Source organism: Macrotis lagotis, chromosome 3 (assembly GCF_037893015.1).
Source record: "Macrotis lagotis isolate mMagLag1 chromosome 3, bilby.v1.9.chrom.fasta, whole genome shotgun sequence".
Classification (NCBI taxonomy): domain Eukaryota; kingdom Metazoa; phylum Chordata; class Mammalia; order Peramelemorphia; family Peramelidae; genus Macrotis; species Macrotis lagotis.
The window spans coordinates 223,434,653-223,459,199 of NC_133660.1; the positions used below are offsets into that span (position 1 = coordinate 223,434,653).

The following is a 24,547-nucleotide window of genomic DNA, read 5'->3' on the forward strand; positions in this document are numbered from 1 at the left end:
GGTGATGCCAGGACAAGTAAATGAATTGATTTGAACAAGGAGATGTTATACTAAGTCACCAACTATAAGGGTCAAGCATCTGAGGTCAGATTTGCACTCAGGTCCTCCTGACTCCAGGGAGGGTGCTCTATCTACTGTCCCATGTAATTGCTCACTATATTATGTAGCTTCTGGATGTCCCAAACCTCAAAAGCAACAGATCCAAGACTGACATTATTATTTTTGACCCCCAACCTACCTGTCTTTCTCCTTACTTCCCTGTGTTAGTCAGAGGGATCGCCACTCACATGGTCTTCTATGCTCTATGCCACCTTGTAGTCTCTGATTTTCCCATCTCTGTCATGTCTGATGTCTAACCAGTTGTCTTAGTCCTAGAGATAATACTTAATCAATCTATCAATCAGCATACCTTTATGAATATCTGCTATATATGATTATAAAGACCCCCCCCAAAAAAAACCCAGAGTCCCTTCTCTCAAGAGAAGACTCTAATCAATAATTCATCCTTTCCCTCATCTCTCTTCCCTCTTCTATCATTCAGGATAGTTCTTCATTGTCTCCAACCTTTACTATGACAATAGAGTTATAGTGATCCCTTCCCCCAAAGCATCCTTCACAGAACTCCTGGAGTGATGTTCCTTGTGTGCATCTATGATTACATCATTGTCCTGCTCAAAAAACTTCAGTAGCTCTGGAATTTCTTCAGTAGAGGCATTAAACAGGAGGGCCTTTGTGTGCAGCTCCCAATACTTTAGAGCTCAACCTGGACCAGAGTAAAATGTAATTGGGAAATATCAAATAAAATAAATTAAAATACCATAAAACATAGATAATATTCATTTTAACACCAAATCATTATGCAGTTATAGGGATCTCCATATATGGATTAATCACTACCCCTCTCTTTTGCATTTTGGGTTTGAGATGACTGACCTGGAGCACAAACTCTTTTTTTCAATTTAAATATTATTTATTTGGTTTTCCAATTGCATGAAACAGTAGTTTCATCATCATTTTTTTGCAAGGTTTTGAGTTTTACATTTTTCTCCCTCTCTCCCTTCCCTCCTCCTGCCCCTGACAGAAAGCACTCTGATTCAGACTCTACATGTGTAACTATATAAAACATAGATCCATGTTAATCATATATTGAAAGAAGAATCAAATCCAAATGGAAGAAAAAAATGTTAGAGAGAAAAAACAACAAATCCTTAAGACAACTTTTAAAAATTGAATATAATAAGTTTTGGTCTGCATTTAAACTTCACAGTTCCTTCTCTGGATGTGGATGATGTCTTCCATTGCAAGTCTGTAGAATTGTCATTAATGATTGTACTGCTGTAATGATCAAGTTCTTCCAGTTGATTGTCACCCATTGTTGGTTCTTCTGGTTCTGTAGAACTCTTTGGCTAGCCATTCAAGGTCCCCTAAAATCTATTTTCTAGCCAAACTGGATGTCTCTTTCTAGACCCTTGCTCTCTGTGTCTTTGCTTCCACTGTCTCCTATGCTTGAAATTGCTTTCCCACCTCCATCTCACTCCTCCCTAATGTTTACACCCCAGTTCCTCCATGAAGTCTTCCATCCCTTGGTCAGAAGCATGTTCTAATTGCTTCTGTATCTATGATATCTTTTCCCCCCTTTACTTCATTGTGAACTTTAGAGGAAGGAAGAGTTGAGTATGGCTTGGATTGGTTAAGGAAGTCTGAACCTTGGTTTCGTCTTCAGTATGCACAAGGCCCCATCCAAGGCTGGGGCTCAACTCATGGACTTCTTGGTTTGGATACAGGGAGTGAGTGAATGAAGGTCTTCTTGGTCCTATCTGTTACTTGGTTAAGATGTCTAGGGACACTCAGGTGGACGCCCCACAGCCAAGAGCTCAGCTACAGGATCAACTTTTGTTCCAAGTGATTGTACAGTATGGTCTCAAGTAATCAGTGAGAGCCAAGGAGGTATCTTAGAGAATCTAATAAGATGTCTTCTCCTTGACCCCCCCCCAATATTAAATTTCAGAATGAAATCAGGCACCACATTTATCTGGCATCAGGAAATTTGGTGAGCTTTGACCTAGGGTTTAAGCTAACTGTGGTGATGGTGAGAAGGTCATGAAAAATTGGCCAAAATCTGAGATGAAATTCCATTCACTTTGTCATTTGACTTGGGATTATCTACAGGATTTTCTTTCTTTCTTTCTTTTTTTTTGGACTTCCTATTTCCCTGATTTAGTAATTCCCCAATGTGGAAACTCTTGGAGTTTCCATACTGGAGGTGCAGATTGTCTTGTACTCTGCAACTTAGGTTGTTTTTTTTTCCCCCTTTGGGGGGGTCAATTTAATTTTTTTTCACTTACCAAAAATTTTCTCTCTCTCACCTTCCCCCACCCTTTTGAAAGAAAAATAAAAAATAAAAACAAAAATCTTGTAACAAATACATCCATCCAAGCAAAACAAATTCCTCCATTTATCATGGCCAAAACAGACCAACAACAACAGCAAGGAAAAACTATGTCTCAATCTATATCAAGTCTGTCTTCTCTCTGTCAGGAAGTGCGTGGCATCTTTCATTATGAACCCCCTGGAATTACACTTGGGCATTTCAGTGAGCATAATTCTTAAGTCTTTCAAAGTTGCTTGTCTTTGCAATGTTATTGTAATTGTCTATACTCTTTGCCTAATTCTACTCACCTCACTCTGCTTCAGTTCATACAAGATTTCCTTGATTTCTCTAAGACCCTCTTCTTCATTCCTTGCAGCACAATAGTATTTCATTACACTCATATCATATACTTTGTTTAGTCATTCCTCCCAAATTGGGTGCCATGTTAGTTTTCCATTATTTATCATCACAAAAAAGGGCTACTGTTAATTTTTTCTACACAGGAGTCCTTTTTCTTTTTGATTTTTTGGGGGGCATAAACCTAGCTAGCAATAGCATTGCTTGGTCAAAGGGAAAGCAAAAATTTACTAACTTTTGGGGCATGGTTCCATATTGTTTTTCAGAATTTCTGACTAATTTCCAGGTCTACTCGGACTGTATATTAAAGTCCCTGTGCAATTTTTAATTTATAGAATTGCTTAAGGCACTAGCAAGGTGAAGTGATGCTCCTGGGATCCCTTTGCCAGTATATGTCCAAGACAGGATTTGACCCCAGTTCTTCCTGACTCCAAAGCCTGCTATCCATGATCATTCAAAGTGTTTGCTACATTCTCTGACTCTCAGGATTACCTAGAGTTTAGAAATATTCAGTGTACCAGGATAAAGGCAGACCAACTGTGATCATGTGGCTTCTCCTTCCTTGCCTCTTTCTCAAACTTTTCTGGTTCTGCAGGGTGACTTTGTCATAGCATTCAACTGGAAGACACATAATGTTTCTAGAACTAAAGAATGTCAGAGTTCTCAGGGACCTTAGAATATAGAAGGTCATAACTCGAAGTAAACTAAGAGATCATCTGGTCCAATCTCTTATTGGAAAAATGGGTAAAATGAAGCCTAGAATAGGGAATGGCTAGATTAGGTATATATTAGAACCCTAGATATTCTTATATTCAATGTAGTTTTTCTAAAATCAATCAGTTCATTTTTTATAGCACAATAGTAATGCATTTATTTTTAAATTTTATTTTTAATATTCATTTAAAAAATGTTGAATTCCAAATTCTCTCCCTCCCTCCAATCCTTTTCCCATCCATTGAAAAGACAAGCAATAGAATATCAATTTTATATGGGATCCATTCAAACTGACTGGCCAACTGTTCCTGCTATACAACATTCCATTTCCCATCTCCCTGATTTTGTCTCTCATCTACTCCTTCCTCACCCCATCCCTAAACTTCTTTCAAATCACAGCACCCTGGCTCTCTCCTCCATGAAGTCTTTCCTCCAACTTGGAGGCATATTTTTCCAGATGTTTTTCCCCCTGTTGAAATCACTTCATTATTACCCCATATATGCTTTGTCTTTACTTTTCTGTGTAGAGTTGTTTCTTTCTGGTAGAGGGTTAGCTCTTTGAGGGCTGGGCAGGGAAGCCACTTAATTTTTTGTCTTTGCCACTCTAGTGTGAAGTATAGGAACCAATTAGTAAACATATTGATTTGAAGGAGCTTATTTAATCAATTAATTAATTAATTCATTCATTCATTCATTTATCTATCTATCTATCTATCTATCTATCTATCTATTTATTTTAAACATCCCTCTTCTTACTTCCTTGAGTATGAAGAGTAGGGCTGGGGTTGGGGGGGAGGTATGGGGGGAACCAGAGGTAGAGGGTGGAGTGATTTTGTGTGAAGACAAATTTTACTGACTTCATAGTGAATTCACAATGGATTAGGAAAGAAATCAATTTGTAGCAAGTCAGATCTTGACTCTGCTACATGATAGCAGCTAGGATTTACATAGAATTTGACAAATATCATCTTATTTTATCCTCACAACTGTTCTGGGAGGTAGGGGCTAATGCTACCCTCATTTTACAGATGAGGAAACTGAGGCAGATGGAGGTTAAGTGACCTGTCCAGGGGTGCACAACTAGTATGTGTCTGGTGTTGGATTTGAACTCAGGTCTTCTTGACTCCAGATCCATGCTTGTCCTTCTGAGTTTTGATTTCATCACCCATAAATAAAGGAGGATTTGGATTCAGTGACCTCTAAGTTTGCTTTAGCTCTAAATACATGACTGAATTCTGACCTGGGGGTCAGGCAGGGGTCCTGCTACCTGTTAACTGATAGGAAACCATGAGAGCATTTTCTCTGAACTAGTTTCTCCATCTATAAAATAAATAATATTGACTATCTCCTAAGGTGTCTCCTGGGGCTGCCCCTCTCTCCATGTGTGCTCCATGTCCCAAGGTCCCCAAGCCTGCCCCCCCATCCATCCTTTTCCTGAGCTGTCTGTTGGGAGGGCATCTGCCTGTCCTTATTTCAACTCTGCCTTGGCTTTCTCAGGAGCTGGAAGACTGGGGGTGTGAACAGCAGTGAGTCCTCAGCCCCCCCAGCTCTGCTGGAAGGTTCTCCCTCAAAGACACAGAGCAACTGAACTCCCTCCAGGCCCCACTCCACCCCGACCCCCCCCCCCAACCCTTTCTGTATTTTCCTGTGGTATGTGACCTGTCCTCAGCCCGTCATTTCTATATCAACCGGTGAAAAGTCTTCCCAGACTGTTTGTAATGCCTGCTGGCCGAGGTCCAGTCCAGGATCCATGAGGCCCGTGATAACCCTGGCCCGCCCAGAGCTGAGCTGGACCTGCCTGGAGAGCAGTGGACAGGCCAGCCTGGGGATTTCAAGAGCATGTTCCGGGCCCCTGGTTCGGGGGCTTTGAAAACCGCTTCTTGCCTCAACCTTATAAGGCTTAGGCTTCTCTGCTCTGTGCTGGGCGCCCTGGGTGGGCCCATGGTAAAGGCCTCCTGTTTATTTCTTGGTTCAACACCCAGCAGGGCCTGGCAGACAGGATTGGGGGGGGAGGGTAGTGGACACAGGCCTCAGGGACCATGGTTCGTCCTCACAGCTGCCCACTTCCCAGGAATGCTGGGCAGGGTCCCCATGGAGACGGGCTTCCTGGGGAAGGAGATAGCTCGGTTTTACTCTTCTGCAGGCCACTGTGGCTGGCTTGGCAGAAGGGGGCCCCAGGATTTGGCCTAAGGTGAATAGCTACTTCTCAGTGAGGAGAAGATGAATTGGAGTGAAACTCTCCCTTCCTTCCATTCCTTCCTCCTTTCCTTCCTTCCTTCCTTCCTTCCTTCCTTCCTTCCTTCCTTCCTTCCTTCCTTCCTTCCTTCCTTCCTTCTCTCCTTCTTTTCTTTCCTTCCTTCCTCTCTCTCTCCCTCCCTCTCTCCATTCTTCCTTTCCTTCTTTCCTTCCTCCCTTTCTTCCATCCATGCTTTCTTCTGTCCTCCTTTTCTTCCTCCCTCCCTCCCTCCCTCCCTTCCTTCCTTCCTTCCTTCCTTCCTTCCTTCCTTCCTTCCTTCCTTCTTTCCTTCCTTCCTTCTTTCCTTCCTTCCTCTCTCTCTCCCTCCCTCTCTCCATTCTTCCTTTCCTTCTTTCCTTCCTCCCTTTCTTTCTTCCTCCCTTTCTTCCATCCATGCTTTCTTCTGTCCTCCTTTTCTTCCTCCCTCCCTTCCTTCCTTCCTTCCTCCTCTTCCTCACTAACAGAAAGTCAGAGGTAATATAGTACAGGAATTTCTATCCTAAGGCTTAAACAGTGTGAATCTCACTCTAGTTCCTTTCCTTCTCTTAACTTCATGTGATAAATGGGAATAATGATACTAGAAAAAACCCTAACACAAGGAAAGCACTTTGTAAACCCTAAAGCTTTATAGCAATGTGAATTTTTAACTTGTTAGTCATTCTGAATTCTAACCAGAAAATTCAATAGGAGGTTCAACAGGAAGACTTTTTGGGGAAATTGAGAAGTGTTAGCGGGTAGGAGTGATTGGGGGGAAATCACCTGGAAAGACCAGGGTAGTGAAACGTCTGGAATCTGAGAAAATTCTTGAGAAGTTCTCAGCCTAGAGAAGACCTTTCTAACTCATTAGACCCGCAATGGTGGGCCGTCAAAGGTAGTGATCTCCTGGTCACTTGTGGTATCTGAGTGGAGGCTAGAGGAGGACCTGTTCAAGAAGCTAAAGAGGAGACCTCTGCTCTTGAGAGGCAGGTTGGACTAGATGCTTCCTGAAGGCCATTCCAGAGCCAAGGATGCAGAAAGAGCCACAACCTGTTGGGATTATAGAAAACCTGAGTTTACTAGAGAGTTCCAAGTTTCCTCCATGAGGGAGTAGCAGTAGCTTGAGGGGCCTGACTGTGGTCTGAGGCCTGCCTCTGGTCAAGGATTGAAAAGGACAAGGCCCCTGGGAGCCAGTTCCCTCCCTCGTCTCAGGCTCTCAGGTGGCCCGGGCGGCTGCACTTCCTATGATTTGTTGGGCTGGCCTGCGATGGACAAGGCTGATAATCTGGGCCCTGGCCTCACTGGACCTCCTCTTTTTTATTTATCCCCTTAAACACCTCCTAAGAAACTCTCTCCAAGAAGCCCTTAATGAAAACCTGTTTTCTTTTGTCCCAGGGAAATACTAGGAGGAAGAATGGAGCCTTTGTGGCCTGGGAGGAGGCTTCCACCATCCCCTAAGATGAAGGGCTCTTTGCTGTTCCCTTACTGGCCTTCTTTCCCCCTCCCCCTGCCCGTCCCCCAGAGAAGAGGTAGCCAAGATGCTGAGAGGCCAGCATGGGGGTGGGGGTGGGGAGCTGGTGGATTTGAGGAAAGAATCTCAGACTCTCCCAGCATCCCAGAACTGGAATGGACCTCAGAGGATGTCTACCTCAACACAAACCTGAAAAAGTATCTCCCTCTCTATTATCCCCGCAGAGGGGACATCAGTCCTTTTGTTTGAAAACCTCCAGTTACCTCCCATTCCAATAGTGCTCACCAATGCCCACTTGTCCCCTTAATCCTGCTCACACTCAGATAAGCCCATTACCACACTTATACCCTTGCCCAATCACACATTCACTTTCTTACACAACATCACGATCTCACCTACACTTCCTTTCTTTTTTCTTTTATTCCTAGTTCTATTGTTGAGAGGCAGGATATAGTACTGGTTAGAGAGCTAACTTCATATTGAGGAAAGTCCCTCATGTGACACATTTTGACAATATGATCTTAGGCAAGTTATTTAGTGCTCTAGAAAATTTTCTAAGAGTCTGAGTTGCATATGAGGTGCCAGTCCCTGAATTGCTAAAGTTTCCTTATTTGGAAATTCCCTCAAAAAATGAATTTATAGGGGCAGCTAGGTGGTGTACTGGATAAAGCACTGGCCCTGGAGTCAGGAGTACCTGGGTTCAAATCTGGTTTCAGACACTTAATAATGACCTAACTGTGTGGCCTTGGGCAAGCCACTTAACCCCATTGCCTAGCAAAAACTTAAAAAAAATGAATTTATAGGTCTAATTCTTGCTTTATTTCTCCCCTGAGACAGAGACAGAGACAGAGACAGAGACAGAGACAGAGACAGAGACAGAGAGATTTCTTAAGTGAGCAAGTAGATTAGATTCTTAATCTTTTGTATGTTCCAAGCCCCTCTGGTAGTCTAGTGAAGTCTGTGGATCCCTTTCAGACTAATGTATTGAAATGTATAAAATTAAATACATAGAATTACAAAGAAAACCAAAGGTTAGTGAAAATAATGATATAATTTTTTTCCTATTCAAAATCATGGACCTCATGAAATCTTTCCATATGGACCCCCAGGTTAAGAGCCTAAGTGTAATTTAGAGTGATGGGATGAGATTAAAGGCACCAGTAGGGGCTTGGCCTTGGCAAAGAGACAAACCACTTGATTTTCAGAGATTGGAGCAAATGAAGAGAGGCCCAAAAAGACTTAGAAGAATTTTGACACACCTCCCCCCCCACTTTTCCTTTTTTATTTTCCTTCCCTGGCTCTATTTCTTCCCATTCTGGAATCTGCCCTTTCTAGTCCTGACTCTGGCCAGGCTGATACAAGAAGGAATGAAAATCAGATAGGGTTTACCAAGATGATGCCTCTAGGGAGGCTTAGTTTCCTCAACTGTAAAATAAGGGTTGTAGATCTCTGGATTATTTTTAAGCTTTTTGCTCTTCCCCCCCTTCCCCTCCCCAGCTTTAAATCTATCATGATCTTGTGATCCCATGATCCTAAAGCCAGCCCTCCAAGCCAGACACTCCTAGAACCTAAGTTTGAAAGTTGCTGTGGAAGAGATAGTCCAAGCCCAGCAGGTATATAATAATGGTCATGATGATAATGATAATATCTCCTTTAGTGTCAACATAGAACCTAGAAAGTTTATATAATTCTCTCCCCTAAGCATTCTGGTGAGGTAGATAATGGCATCTTTATCACCATTTTACAAGAGGCAATGACTTGATCTAAATCACACAGCTAGAAAGTGACATAGTAAAGTCTTCTGACCCCCAAATCCAAGTTTCTCGCTTGAACCAGCTTGCGAATAATAGGTGAACACTTGATATCATTGCCTACTGGCTTTCTGGAAAGTCCTAGCCATCTGGCCATCCTCAGACCACAGAGGCCTCAGACCACAGAGACCTCAGATGGTCCTCTCTGTAAGTGGAGCACTATGTCTATGTGTTTGCAAGCATGCGCCTCTTCTTATTAATGAGGAGCTGAAAGCCCTTCTAGACTTTCTCCTGCTAATCCCTACAACATTCCTGTGACCTCTCCTTGCAAGAGATAGCAGTCTGTCAGGTCTGTTTGATGGATGGTGGAGCTGGGGCCCAGTGAGGTCAGGAACTCACTCAAGGTCACTCAGGGGGAGGGCAGATCTCCAGGATTCTGGCTAGCGATGTCTGACTAATCAAGTCCTTTTGAGAGAGAGAGAGAGAGAGAGAGAGAGAGAGAGAGGAGAGAGAGAGAGAGAGAGAGAGAAAGAAAGAGACACAGAGAGAGACAGAGACAGAGAGAGAGACAGAGACAGAGAGACAGAGACAGAGACACAGAGAGAGGTAAGACAGACAGGAGAGAGAGAGAGAGAGAGAGAGAGAGAGAGAGAGAGAGAGAGAGAGAGAGAGAGAGGAGAGAGAGAGAAAGACAGAGACACAGAGAGAGACAGAGACAGAGAGACAGAGACAGAGCCAGAGAGAGAGATAAGACAGAGAGAGAGAGAGAGAGAGAGATCTTTTGTTGACTGAAACTGCTTACAGCTCAGAGAGTCAGAAGGAGAGACATTCAGAGACAGAGTGATAAATAAACACACACACACAGACACACACATGAACCCATATGCAGAGGCAGAGGGACTGCCTCTCAGGGAACTCAGTCTAATGGAGGAGATAATAAGCAGACACCTACATACAGGCAGTACATGTCCAGGAGAAATTGGAGATAATGTCATAGAGAAGGACTTAAGGTTAAGAAGGACTAGGAAAGGGAGAGAAGGGGGGGGGATGAGAAAGAAAGAAGAGGAGAGAGGGAATGAAAGGAAAAGGGGAGAGAGAGCAAAGGAAAGAAAAATGGAGAGAGAAGAAAAAGGAAAGAGGAAGAGAGACAGGGAGAGAAAGTGAAAGGAGGAGAGACAAGAGATAGGGAAAGAGGAAGAGAGAGAGAGAAGAAGGAAAAGAAAAAGGGAAGAGAGAAAGGGAAAGGAAAAAGCAAGTGGAAAGAGAGTGAGAAAGAGAAGAAAGAGGAAGAGAAAGGGAATGAAAAAGAAAAGAGACAAAGGGAGAGAAAGGCAAAGGGAGAGGAGAGAGGGAAAGGGGAAGAGAGAGAGAAAGGAAGAAAAGAAAAAGGGAAGAGAGAAAGGGAAAGAAAAAAGGAAGTGAGAAGAGAGAGAGAGAGAAAGAGGAAGACAGAGGGAGAGAGAAAGGAAGAAAGAAGGAGAGAAGGGAAAGAGAGAGAGACAGAGAAAGATACACACACACACAGAGACAGAAACACAGTGACATAGTCTAATCACCAAATAAGCTTTATCTCCACCTGAATACTTCTCCCATTGAGGCAGCCCTGAGCCTCTTGCCTTGATTCTCTCCTAGTTTTTTTAGAAACATGCCTCTCCTGTCTCCAACCCGAAGATAAGCTCTCAGGGGGCCGAGACTGTGACCTTATCATTAAAGATCTGGGCTGGAGGGTACCATAGGGATCAGAGAATGTCAGAATGTCAGAGTCGAGAGTAATCTAAGCAGAGAGAGCATAGACTAGTTTGTTAGATCCAGGACACAGCCAGAGGAGACTGTCTAAGAGGGCAAAGGGATTGGAAGGCATGTTCGTGTGTGCAATTTTTATCTCCAAATACTTGAAGAACAGTCACGGGGCAGCACCATTAAAAGATTTATTCTGCTTGGCCCCAGAAGGGCAGAATTAGAAAAAAATGGGCAGAGGTTATGGAGAGGCAAAGTTTTAGTTGAAAATAATGAAGAAGCTTAAACCATCAGTGGAGAGGGTGACCTTGAGAAGCAGTGAGTTCTCTACTTCTGAGTGTTCAAAGAGAGGTGGAATAAGTGCAGAGAGGTTATTGAGATGGCTCTTGCATGTGGAAGGGAGTTGAATATAAGATCATCTACAAGGTACCTTCTAGCTCTTAGGTTATATAATTCTCACACTCAATAAAAAGAAATTTAAAAGAAAGAAATTTGGAAATGTAGCTTTAATTTGCTCAATTCAGGGGGAATATTGTGGAAAGAGTCAGAAGTCAGAAGACTTGTGGGAATCAGAAGACCTGAGCGTTGCCTGTATGAATTTAGATTCCTGTTAACTCAGTTTTCCCTTTTAAAAAATGAACAGGTTGCAGTATAGTATAGGAAAAGAAGCCCATTTATAGAATTAAAGACTGAGTTGGAATCCTATTTCCTTCAATTACTCTGTGTCCATAAGAAAATCACTTTGCATCCCTCATGCCTCAGTTTCCTTGTCTGTAAAATGGGGGGGTTGGATTAGATGGTCTTTGTGGGCTCTCCTGCCTCTGGTACTCTCTGTTCTGAAGGCCTCTCCCAGCTCTGATATTCTATGATCTAATGCCTTGCCTGCCCTCCCCCCCCCACCCCAGGATGGTTTGGGGCATGGAATGACATAATAGATGGGGAAAGCCTTGGAAAGCACAAAAGTATGGCACAAACAGGAGGGATTATGGTGACTATTATTCTTGGCCCATGATTCACTGACTCACTGCTGTGGAGCTGAACCCTGACTGCTGCCGAGGCCTGAAGTAGGAGACAATCTGAAGGCTATGGCCTGCAGCATCTGGTCTGCCCACCTCAAGTGGGCAAATTGCTGTCTTGCTTGGTGGAAATCCCCCTACCCTCTTTAATTTTCTGATGCAGGAACTTTGGGTGTCTCTCCACAAAAAGAGGCCTCTGATGTGCTCTGTGGGCTTCCGTGTTCAGAGAGAAGTTGCCTCCAGTCCAGAATTGGCTCTTCTCTGCTGGCTCAACTACCTTGTCTAACAGAAGTAAAGTGGACAACAATATTAGTGCCACTTACATTCAGTCATTTATTTCATTCATTCAATAAAACTTTATGAAGAACCTACTTTATGCAGCATCCTCCAAAGAGGAATAAGAACTGGTCCTTCAAGATGGAGTCAGTCTAGCCATAAGATTTCTTTGATATAGGGACCTTCCAGATGAAGAAATACTGCCAATGCTGGGTGTCCCATTCTCTCCCTTGAGCATGGAGAAATTTAGGGATTAAGGGAGAAATTAAGGGTCCTGAGTTATTCAATCAGAATGTGTCAGAGGCAGCATTTTACCTATGATGTAAAATAATTGCAACAGTCAGAGTTCATATAACACTTTATGGCTTATATAACTGAGGTCTTGCCTCTATTGTCTCACTGGATCTTCACAATAGCCAGATAAGGTAGGTGGAGGAGGGATTGCTCTCTTCATTTTATAGATGAGGAAACTTGGGGAAAAAAGGGAAGTGACTTCCTCAAGATAGGGTGAACCAATATAGTAGAATCAGGTCTTTTAAGCCCAAAGGTATGCATTCATGCATACAAATGGGCATGATATAAGACAGGATAAAATATCCTTTGATGGGCTCACTCATTGCATCAGTGCAACAAACAGGGACAATTTGGGGCTGTCTGCAATGGAGAATACCATCTGTATCCATGGAGTTTGAACAAAGTCCAAGAACTTAGACATCATATTTCAAGAAATCATAAAAGATAATTGCCAGATCTCTTAGAACCAGAGGAGAAAGTATAAATAGGAAAAATCCCTTCCCTGAAAGAAGTCCCAAAATGAAAACTCCAAGGAACATTGTAACCTAAATGCAGAGCTTCTACATCACAGGAAAAATGCAAGTAGTCAGAAAGAAATATTTCAAATACCAAGGAACCCCAGGAAAGATTGCACACGATTTAACAGCAACTATCATAAAGAGACAAAGAGCTTGGAATATAGTATTCCAGAGGGCAAAGGCTATAAGCTTATAACTTAGAAGAACTTAACCAGTAAAACTGATGATAATTTGACAGGGTAATGGACTTAAAAATATAGAACACTTTCAAGTATGCAAAGACCAGAGCTGCATAAAAAATTTGAAGTAAAAGGAGTCAAAAGAAAAAGAAAAATAACTCTTTTTCAGTGTCAAAGAAGAGAAATAGAGGTGACGCACATCAGTTTGGGGAGTGGTTGAACAAGTTATGGTATATGAATGTGATGGAACTCTATTGTCCTATGAGGAATAAAGGTACTGGTTTCAGAAAAACTTGGGAAAACTTTATTTTTATTTATTTTTTTTCCATTAAAGATTTTATTTATTTTGAGTTTTACAATTTCCCCCTTAATCTTACTTCCTTCCCCCCACAGAAGACAAGTTGGTCAGTCTTTACATTGTTTCCATGTTATACATTGATCCAAATTGAGTGTGATGAGAAAGAAATCATATCCTTAAGGAAGAAACATAAAGTATAAGAGATAACTAGATCAGATAAGATATCAGGTTTTTTCTATATTAAAGGAAATAGTCCTTGGACTTTGTTCAAACTCCACAGTTCTTTATCTGGATACAGATGGTATTCTCCATTGCAGACAACCCCAAATTGTCCCTGATTGTTGCACTTATGAAATGAGTGAGTCCATCAAGGTTGATCATTGCCTCCATGTTGTTGTTAGGAAGTACAGTGTTTTTTCTGGTTCTGCTCATCTCACTCAGCATCAGTTCATGCAAATCCCTCCAGGCTTCCCTGAATTCTCATCCTTCCCAGTTTCTAATAGAACAATAGTGTTCCATGACATACATATACCATAGTTTGCTAAGCCATTCCCCAATTGAAGGGCATTTACTTGATTTCCACTCCTTTGCCACCACAAACAGGGCTGCTATGAATATTTTTGTACAAGTGATGTTTTTACCCTTTTTCATCATCTCTCGGGAAAGCTTTATGAGCTAATATAGAGTAAAATGAGAAGAACCAGGAAAACAATTTATATGATAACAGCCATATAGTAAAAACAACTTTGACAGATTTAGAAACTCTGGTCAACATAATGACAACTTATGATGAAGTATGCCACCTACCTCCTGATTGAGAAACAATGGACTCAAAGTTGAGATTTTTTTTTGACATGACCAATTCAAGAATTTGTTTTGATTACTTTACTTGTTTGAAATGAGGGTTTTATTTTTTTTTCTCATTCGGGGTGGAGTAGGAGAAAGAGGAGGGAGATTTTTGTTCTTTGAAAAAGTAAAATTTAATTTTGGAAGAAAAAAAGTCTTAATGTCCATAATGAAGAAGATAACAGATCTCAACTCAGTTTTAAGTGACTCATTTTAGGGAGGACGTTGTTAGACTGGACCAGTCTATCAACGTCCTCCCTAAAATGGTGAGGGACCTGGACAACAAATCATATATGGATCAGTTGAAGGAACTATGGTTGTCTTGCCAAGTCAGAAGATTTAGGGGTGGGGTTTGGTGGACATGATTGTTGAGTTCAAGTATTTGCCATGGGAAAGAAAAATCAGCTTCATTCTGCTTGATCCCAGAGGGGAAAACTGGAACTAATAGGTAATACTTACAGGGGGACACATTTCATTTCAGAATAATAACAACTCACTCTTTTATAGTGCTTTAAAGTTTACAGAATCTTTGAAATCTTTGAAAATAGTTGGGGCAAGGAAGTAAGTAGGGATGGGATGGTAGTGTACTGATGGGCTTTAGAATCTTATATCTAATTTATAATTTCTTTTTTTTTAAATTTAAGGCAATGGGGTTAAATGACTTGCCCAAGGTCACACAGCTAGGCAATTATTAAGTATCTGAGACTGGATTTGAACTCAGTTCCTCCTGACTCCAAGACTGGTACTGTATCCATTGTACCACCTAGCTGCCCCTAGTTTATCTTTTTTTTTTTAGGATTTTTGCAAGGCAAATGGGGTTAAGTGGCTTGCCCAAGACCATGCAACTAGGTAATTATTAAGTGTCTGAGACCGGATTTGAAATCAGGTCCTCCTGACTCCAGGGCCGGTGCTCTATCCACTGCGCCACCTTAGCCGCCCCAGTTTATCATTTCTGACCAAAGACTTCACTCTATATAGAGCGACATATAGAGAGAGCAGCTCTAGTTCCAGCTAGAACTATAGCTATTGGACTTCAAGTCACCAATCCTCAGTTCTCTTGCCTCCTGAGGGTAATCAGTGAACCAGGTCCTCCTCAAGCCACTTTGCCTATCACTGAACATAGCTTCAGAGATGACCACTTCAGTCTCTGGGCATCTGTTTTGCCCTCTGAAAAATGAAGATGTTGGACTAGATATTATCTAAAGTACTTTCTTAAAAATAAAAGTTTCTGGTGCCACTTTAAAAAATATTTCTGTCACCTTCCCAATAAACCCCTTCTGTGAATTCAAGACATACAGTTTAAAAAGAACAGGTGAACACGTTAGCTATTTTTGACAATGTGTAGCACTTCATTTCACTTCTATATTTTACTGCTTCTCTGCCAAGATGCAGGAGGCTTGGTTTGCAATCAGTTCTAAGGTCCCTCTGAGCTCTGACAATTTATGTCTTCTGTTCTATGTTTCAAGTCTGTGGCTTTTACTTGTGTACTGATGACCTTCTCAGCTCTGTAATGTTCATTTTACTTTTGATGTTCTTTTTTCCCCCTCTCACCTTTGACATTCCATATTCTATCTTCCCTTCTGGCTCTAAGAGTCTACATTCTGTTCTGTTTTCTAAATCATTTCAACCTTCTGTGAATTTGTCAATCCTATGTCACCAAGGACAATAACTTCATATTATTTGATTCTTGGATGTTTGCACCTGAATAACAATAGGCATATTTTAGGAGGGACAATGGGACAACTAGGTGATGCAGAGGATGGAGTGCCGGCCCTGGAGTCAGGAGGACTTGAGTTCAAATTTGGTCTCAGACACTCAACTGTGTGACCATCGGGAGTCACTCAACCCTGTTTGCCTCAGTTTGCTCATCTGTAAAATGAACTGGAAAAGGAAATGACAAATCATTCCAGTATCTTTGCTAACAAAAACTCAAACTGAGTCACTGAAAGTAGGGCATGATTGAAATCACAGCTACAACAACAACAACAAAAGGGAGAGATAATGACAGATTGGAGTCCAACCAGAGGAGGATGATTGTCGGTGGCCAACTTTTTAACTCTTTTGGGCCATATTGCCCAACAAAAACTTGTTAAAGGCTGCATATAGAATTTAATGTTTATTTATGACTCCAGTGTAACCCATATTACCAGTGAGTAAAATGATAGAATGCCACATGAGTGATCTTTGAGGGCCACAAGGTTTGGACACACCTGATGGTGGGGACTGAAGAATGTGTCCAAACAGGGACTGGTTGAAGAGACTGATGATGCCTAACTTGCAGAAGAGTAAACAAGGTGGGGATGTGATCTATGCCTGCAAATATCTGAAGAGCTGTCATGGGGGAAGAAGGATTAGATTTAGCCCTGAAGGTCATATCTGAGAACAATGCGTGGGAGTCACAGAAAGATTTTTTTCTCAGTGTGAGGGAGCATTTCTTCATAATTAGAATGCCCTGGGATATCATAAGCTCACTGACCCTGGAGGCCATGAGTCGGAGCCTGGATGACCATTTGTGAAAAACCATTGGAGAGGGGATTTCTACTGGGGCAGGAGTTGAGACCCTTCCAATTGGAGGGTTCTACAACTCTATGATTCTTATTCAGAGAGAGAATGGGGCCAGGTCCTAAAGGGTCAGGGGCAAGGCTGTGGCCTTGCACAATTTCATAACCTGTGTCCTCCCCCCCTCCCGCATATACATACACTGCCTCCCCCCATGGCCAAAACCCCATTGGGAAACCGAAGAGCTCTTCCCAGTTTACAGATGCAAAAACAAACAGTTCATCAATCTCCTGGTCTTCATCAAGGCCACCAATCTGTCTTTGGGCTGGGTGCCTGGAGACCAGTGGGGAGAACAGGCAAGAGATCTTTTTGTTTTCTTGAATGAGTTATTTGTTTTCTGTATGATAGTTATCAAATACATCACAGGCTCACTTAAAGCAGTGACCTTTTATGAACTCATAAGACCCCCCATTGGTCCTCTCTCAAAGGCCACGTTGGCCTTTCTCTCCCTCTCCTCTTTCTTCCCTTTTTATTCTCCTCCTTTCCTCTTCATCCTTTCTTTCTCCCCCTTTCTTCTTTCCATGTTTCTCTTCCCTCCTCACTTCTCTCCCAACACCCTCTTTTTTCTGCAATGTCTTCATCTTTTTCTTTTCCTTCTTCCTCTACTTTCCTTTTTCTTACCATTCCTTACTTCCCAATGATCTCTTTCTTTTAACACTTTCCTTTCCTGATTTTATCTCCTGTTTCCATCCTCACCTCTATCTACTCTATCTTGTTTTCTCTTCTCTCTTCTTTCCCCACAGAATTCAAAGCAATAGATGGTGGATTCAAAGCAAAGGAACGTATGGTGGATCATTGTGAGGCATAGTACAAATTTCTAAAGTCAGGCACACGCCCATTTTGCATAAAAGGAAGCCAAGTCTGTGAATTAAAGTAACTCACCCCAAAGCCCCCATGCTAACTTGAAGGATAGTTCAGAAACTTAGGGTTCAACCACCAAACCTTTCTTCCAAAGAAGAAAGAAGAGAAAAGAGAATAAAATTGTGTATTTACCAAGTTACAGGGGGACAGAGAGAGAGAGAGAGAGAGAGAGAGAGAGAGAGAGAAGGGGATAGGGGAGCCTTCCAAGGCAAACAGCCTGTAAGGGAAGAAAAAATAAACCAGCCCATTCAAAAGGAGGGCAAACTATTCATCCTTCATCCTTGCTGGCCCTCGCCCACCCCAGAGGAGGCTGAAGGCTAAACTGCAGCCCAGCCTGGAGCCTGGACTCCTGTCCAGGCCAGAGTTAGGGCCAGCTCACGCCTGAGGAAGGGGAGGAGCCTTGGGGAAGGGGCCCCCAGGCAGCTGGTCTTCCTCATAGCCTTCCTTCTACTGCATTCTCCTAGGTGCCTATGGGTAGCAGGGATAAGAGTTGGGAGGGCACATTAGGATGCCAGGCCCCCTCATGGATTTTTCAAGAAGGAAGGGAGGAAAAATTAAAAAATTTTAGAGCTGAGAGGAACCTTGGAGTGCAGAATATAGGCTATGTTTGCTGGAAGGAAATTTGGAACATGGAACATGGAATGTGAGATCTGGAAGCTAGATACTTTAAGCATCTAGGACATTTCATTAAAAAAAGAGAGAAAACTGAGATCCTGAGAGATAAAGTCCTTTGCTCAAGGTCACAGGAGGGAGGGAAGGCAGGAACTAGAACCTAGGGCTCTTTTCTTTTTAATTAAAAAAATTATTTTTTCCAATTACATGTAAAAATAGTTTTCAACATTCATTTTTTCTCCCTCCCTCCCTTCCCTCCCCCTCCCCACAACAGTGAGTAATTTGATATAGATTATACACATACAGTCATGTTTAACACATTTCCACATTGATGATGCTTGTCATTTGTTCTCCAAGAAGAATCCAACATCAGAAAGGTGATGCCATGACAAGCACATGAATTGGATTTGAGTGAGGGAGCCTGTGCAACCAGCCTCACTTTCTCCTCTGGAGTCATCTGAATTTTGTGGCCAGATAGGAATCAAGGTGCTTGGAGATGGCCCTGAATGTGAGGCAATTTGTATTAAATGACTTGTCCAAGGTCACACAGCTAGTAGGTATCAAATGTCTGAAACTGGATTCAAACTCCCATCCTCTCAACTCTAAGGTCTGTGCTTTATCCATTGCACCATGTTGTGAGAGAAGAATCAGAACAAAAGAAAAAAAAACATGAGAAAGAAAAAAACAAAACCCCCAAATTTTTAAAATTGAAAATAGTAAGCTTGGTCTGCATTCAGACTATCATTTTTTCCTCTGGATGTGGATGGTAATTTCCATAAGAATTATCTTTATTCATTGAACTGCTGAGAAGAACTAAAATCTATAATAGTTTATCATCACACAATGTTCTTCTGGTTCTGCTCACTTCATTCAGCATCAGTTCATGCAGGTTTTTCCAGGCTTTCCTGAAATCCACTTGCTCATGATTTCTTATAAAACAATTGTATGCCATCACATTCATCTTCCATAATTTGCTTTAGCCATTCCCCAACATCCCCTCAATTTCTAGTTCTTGCCACCACGAAAAAATGTGCTATAAATATTTTTGTACATGTAAGTCCTTTCCCTCTTTTTATGATTTCTTTGATATACAGACCTAGTAGTGGTACATTTTGATTTGACAGGCACAGTTTGATTGTCCTTTGGGCATTGCTCCAAATTGTTCTCCAGAATTGTTGAATCTGTTCATAACTTCACCAACCAAGCATTAGTATCCCAGTTTTCCCACATCTCGGGATATTTTTCACTGCAGAAAAAGTTTTGGAGTTTTAGCAACCTGACCCTGGACGGGAACCTTAGATGTTTTCATAGGATATGGGGATTAGACCTGAAAGGGGCTCTGGATCATCCTGTTCAGTTCTCTGAACTTCCTTTCAGAAACTGAAATCTTTCAGGAGAGGAAGTTGAGGCCCAGAGAGGGGAAGGGCCTTGCTTAAAGTTAATGGGGGAAGAACTGGGATTTGAAACCAGGTTTACTGATTCATGGACCTTTACAACAACCAATTTCAGGAGTCTCCCTCCTCCCTCCCTTCCTCCCTTCCTCCCTTCCTTCCTTCCTTCCTTCCTTCCTTCCTTCCTTCCTTCCTTCCTTCCTTCCTTCCTTCCTTCCTTCCTTCCTTCCTTCCTGCCTTCCTTCCTGCCTTCCTTCCTGCCTTCCTTCCTTCCACCCTTCCTCCTTCCTCCTTCCCTCTTTCAAAATTGGAAAAAAACCCAAGTCCACCTTCATGGATCCTACAACTTACTGGAGTGACAGATGCCAAGCACAAACACTTCCAATATATGATATTACACTTCTCTGCATCCAGTCACTCCCTTTCTTTCAGGCAGAAAAGATGCTGTAGTTACTTCATAGAAGGTAGAGAAGGTTGGGTGTGACTGAGAGAGGGCCTAATGGCTCAGGAGAGGAGATGAGGCATGGTCAACCACCTAAACAAATTCCCATAGAGAGGGACAGGAGTCATGTGCTAATAGTGGAAGGTCAGCTTTCAGGGAATGGGGAATCACACTCTAAATGATTCACTGTTAACTTTGAGAGTGGAGGCTTGGCACCCATTCCTCTTTTGGTGATTAGAGGGAAGATAAGGGAGTCCTCCTCTGTTCCAGATCACCTGGACCGCCCTTCTAATTTCTCTTTGCGTCTCTCCCTTCTCCACTTATTTTGGAATGAGTCCCTTACTTAGCCTAGTATGTTTGAGGCCCCTGTTGGAGGATGTTCCCCACACCCCCCCCCCTAGCTAAACATTAGGTGTCCAGAAGCTATTTCTAGAGTAGTACTGAGCCAGATTCCTATGCAGGGCCTAGCCTACAAATCAGAGGTATTCAATAAATATTTGTTCTTCAGACTTATTCTGAAGACATGCCCATTTCAGAGCCCAAGGGAATAAAGCCCTAGCATTGGTGTATTAAGATTCTGACAGATTGCTAATGGAGCTGTGGAGCTCCACAACCAGAGCCATGATTAGGGTAGGTGATGACTAGGGCTTTGTCCCTGGGTAGCAAAATTTAGAGTATACTGATAACACTTATAACTCATCAAGCAGATAAAACCAACGGAATTACTTTAGTGCTCAGTTAACAAGGATGATTAGTTAAGAGGAAGCTACTAAAAGGTACCTTTCCCTTTCCCAGTAGCTATTGTCAAGGTAAGCTCAAGTTGCTCCTTCTCCTCTCCTCACCTCTAACCTCACCCTGTTCTATCTCTCAACATAAGTCTTACTGGGGTACAGTGACCAGAAGGTTTTATTTCTGTTTCCATGGGGTTGTGTTCCAAGATACAAGATACCCTCCCCAGATGAATTTGTCTTCACAAGTTGACTGCCATTTGGGGTGTGTGCCTCAGGCATCAGATTCTCTAATTATGGCTCCACTCAAATCCTTCCAGTTTAAGAAGTCCTAATTGGGTTGGACTTGGCTGCATCTTTCCCTGGGAGTCCATTCAGAAAGCTGGTTTTTCTCAATTTCAACTCATTCAGTTATCTTTTCTCAAAGTTGGGAAACACTTCCAGTTCTTCCAACTAATTCTTATATGGTCTAATTTCCAGGTGCATTATCATTCCCAGAAGCCACTACCTGTTTAATTAAATTTATCAATACCTTCCTGCAGGGTGGAGAGGAGGGAAGGAAAAGAACAGTTATTTATGTAACATCTATAATGAGGGAGTTATTGTGTTAAGCACCTTACAAAAATCTCATTTGATCCTTACAACTCTCCTGAGAGATAGGTTCTATGGTTATCTCTTGTTTTATGGGAGAGGAAACCAAGGCAGGCAAAGGTCAAGGGACTTGCCCAGTGTCACACAGCTAGCAATTGTCTGATTTGAATTCAGGTCTTCCTGACTACAGATTCAGTACTACATCCATTATACTACCCACCTGCTGAGTGCCAAAGGAGGACACTATCCAATGCCTTGTTATAGTCAGCCCGCCTCTATTAAAGCCATAGAAGGTTGAATTAGCTTTCTGATTGGGTCCTCTGTTGGCTCATATTGAGTGTGCAGTCCACTTAAACCTTCAGGACTTTTTTCACATCAGCTATAACCAACAACAAAACTAGTAGTACTAGTAACAATAATTTTGTTGTTAATCACTTGTGTCTTCACTCGTTGTGACCCCATTTCGAGTTTTCTTGGTAAAGACACTGGAGTATTTTGCCATTTTCTTCTCCAGTTCATTTTACAGTGGAGGAAACTGAGACAAGCAAGATTAAGTGGTTTTCTAGGATCATACAAGTAGTGAGCATCTAAGGCTGTATTTGAACTCAGGTCCTCCTAACTTCAGATCCAACACTCTGTCTACTATGCCACCTAGCTCCAAATGGTAATAAAAACTACATTATATAGTACACTTTTTCAAAATCCTTTCTATATATTATGCCATTGTTCCTCATGTGTAGATGTGTGCTCACAATTTAGGGGATTTGTCATTTTGTAGAGGAAATGTAATTTTTAATTAAATTAAACTAATTTTAGTCACGCCAGACTACTCTCATTTCCTTTGTTTGACAATGTTACTTGACTGGTAGTAGAGGGGAACATCATAGATGGAGGATCCCTGGGCTGGGGGAAAAGCATTTGGGATAGATGGAGAAAACCTTATGAGGAATATATGCTTTTGTTATCTTCATTTTATAGATGAGGAAACTAAGGCTAAATGAAATTAAGTCATTCAGCCGTCACATAGCTGGTAAGCATCTGAAGTAGGATTTGAACCCAAATATTTCCTGACCTCATGTTCAATACTCAATCCACACTCTATAAGCTGTTCTGTTCTATACTTATGCAATTGACTTTTTGAGTTCTACCTAAGGACTTTACATTTACTCCTATTAAATTTCATTTTTTATTGTGCTTGGTATACTATTTCCATTTGTTTTGGACATTTTGCTTCTAGGAATGCAGCAGGATGGCATGGCAGGTGGTCAGATTGTTAGCTTTGAAATCAGAGAGACTTGGATTCAAATCCTGTCTCTAACACATGCTGACTGTATGATCATGAGCAAAAATCTTAGTCTCTCAGTACCCCAGTCAATTCTCTAAGATTAGGAATTGCCTCCTTTAGTGGAGGCAGTTTACTTGGTTGGAGTTCCTGATGTAATCACAGATAGAGACTAAAATCCCAACAAGTCTCTCCTGCTCCCCTTGTCATTAAGCCCATTTCTCTCCATCTGTTCCAAATGCCTTCCCCCAGTCCAGGGATCCTCCATCTATGGTGTTCCCCTATATTACCAGTCAAGTAACATTGTCAAACAAAGGAAATGAGAGTAGTCTGGCATGACTAAAATTAGTTTAATTTAATTAAAAATTACATTTCCTCTACAAAACAACAAATCACCTTAAATGTGAGCACACATCCACAATCCAAGGCAAACTAAACACAAGCATGTGCTTGAACATGTACAGAGAGGTTCACAAATCATGGGTGTTCACCTACAGGAATGACAGAGAGAAACAGACCTCCCCTGCCATGTAACGCCCCCCCCACCATGGGAGGGTCAGAGAATGAGCTGTCAATCAATCCACTAGTATTTCTTTCTTTTTTTAAAAAAGATTTTATATATTTTTGAGTTTTACAATTTTTCCACAATCTTACTTCCCTCCCCCATTTCCCACCCCCATGGAAGGCAATTTGCCAGTCTTTACATTGTTTCCATGGTATACATTGATCCAAATTGAATGTGATGAGAGAGAAATCATATCCTTAAGGAAGAATCATAAAGTATAAGAGATAGCAAGATCAGACAATAAAATATCAGTTTTTTTCCTAAATAAAAGGTAATAGTCCTTGGTCTTTGTTCAAACTCCACAATTTTTTCTCTGGATACAGATGGTATTCACAGTTGCAGACAGCACCCCCATCTTGCTGTTAGGGGTAAGATGTTTCTTTGGTTCTGCTCATCTCTCTCTCAGCATTAGTTCATGCAAATCCCTCCAGGCTTCCTGAATCCCCATCCCCCCGGTTTCTAATAGAACAATAGTGTTCCATGACATACATATACCACAGTTTGCTAAGCCATTCCCCAAATGAACGACATTTACTTGATTTCCAATTCTTTGCCACCACAAACAGGGCTGCTATGAATATTTTTGTACAAGTGACGTTTTTACCCTTTTTCATCATCTCTTCAGTAGTGGTATTGCCGGATCAAAGGGTATGCACATTTTTATTGCCCTTTGGGCATAGTTTCAGACTGCTCTCCAGAAAGATTGGATGAGTTCACAGCTCCACCAGCAATGTATTATCCACCAGTATTTCTCAAGTGCATATTGGGACCCTGGCCCTTGGCTCTGGGAGAAGAGCAAAGAGAAATGGATCTGGGCTCCACGTACAGAGAATACCCTAGTGGTGGCAGGGAAAGGGTGATATAAACTAAAATCCTGTGCTAAATTATATCTCATAGGTTGTAAATGTCTATATTGGTCTTTATGATGAAGAGGAGAGATTGTCTTCTTATTGGGGGCCTTCATGATAACTCCTCTAGTCAAGGTGGCCTGGAGAGGACTGGGGGATCTCAAAGTTGGGAAGTTCTAAGGTCTGTTTGATCTTTCCAAGCTGGGGACAGTCACAGTGACCAATCAGGGGATGAAGTTGTTATCCACAGAAGCTCTCAGAGGACATCTACTAAATTGTGGTTTATTTTGCTGGAGAAAAGTTTTAAAATTATACTCTTAAAAATTTGCTATCAAAATAATAGATAATAGGATTTTAGATCTAGAACCAGAAGAAATCTGAGGCAAGAACCCAAGACACCATCAAGTCCAACCCTTTATTTTACAGATGAGGAACCTGAGGCATAGACAGTGCCTTGCTCAGGCTCTCATGGAGATTATAACCCAGATTTTTCCTTACTCCAAGGCTAACTCACTATCTCCTGTACTATTACACTGCCTCATAAAATACAAGGGTTGACTGGAATTCCAATGCAGGATCTTTGGTGTTATTTCTAAAGATTAATTAGTGTAGTCAATAAACAGGAGTA

The 24,547-nt window shown here is 41.8% G+C and overlaps 1 long non-coding RNA gene across 2 annotated transcripts in view; it reads right to left on the minus strand.

The window, feature by feature from the left end:
- Nucleotides 1-724: 724 nt before the first annotated feature.
- Nucleotides 725-24,547, minus strand: part of LOC141516423 (uncharacterized) — a 47,798-nt gene continuing 23,975 nt past the window's right edge. The window contains exon 3 of one of the 2 annotated variants that reach the window (XR_012476700.1): nucleotides 725-763. This is a non-coding gene — a long non-coding RNA (uncharacterized LOC141516423). Of the gene's footprint in view, nucleotides 764-21,070; nucleotides 21,170-24,547 lie in introns of those variants that run through there. The other variant, XR_012476699.1, reaches the window with a different exon arrangement.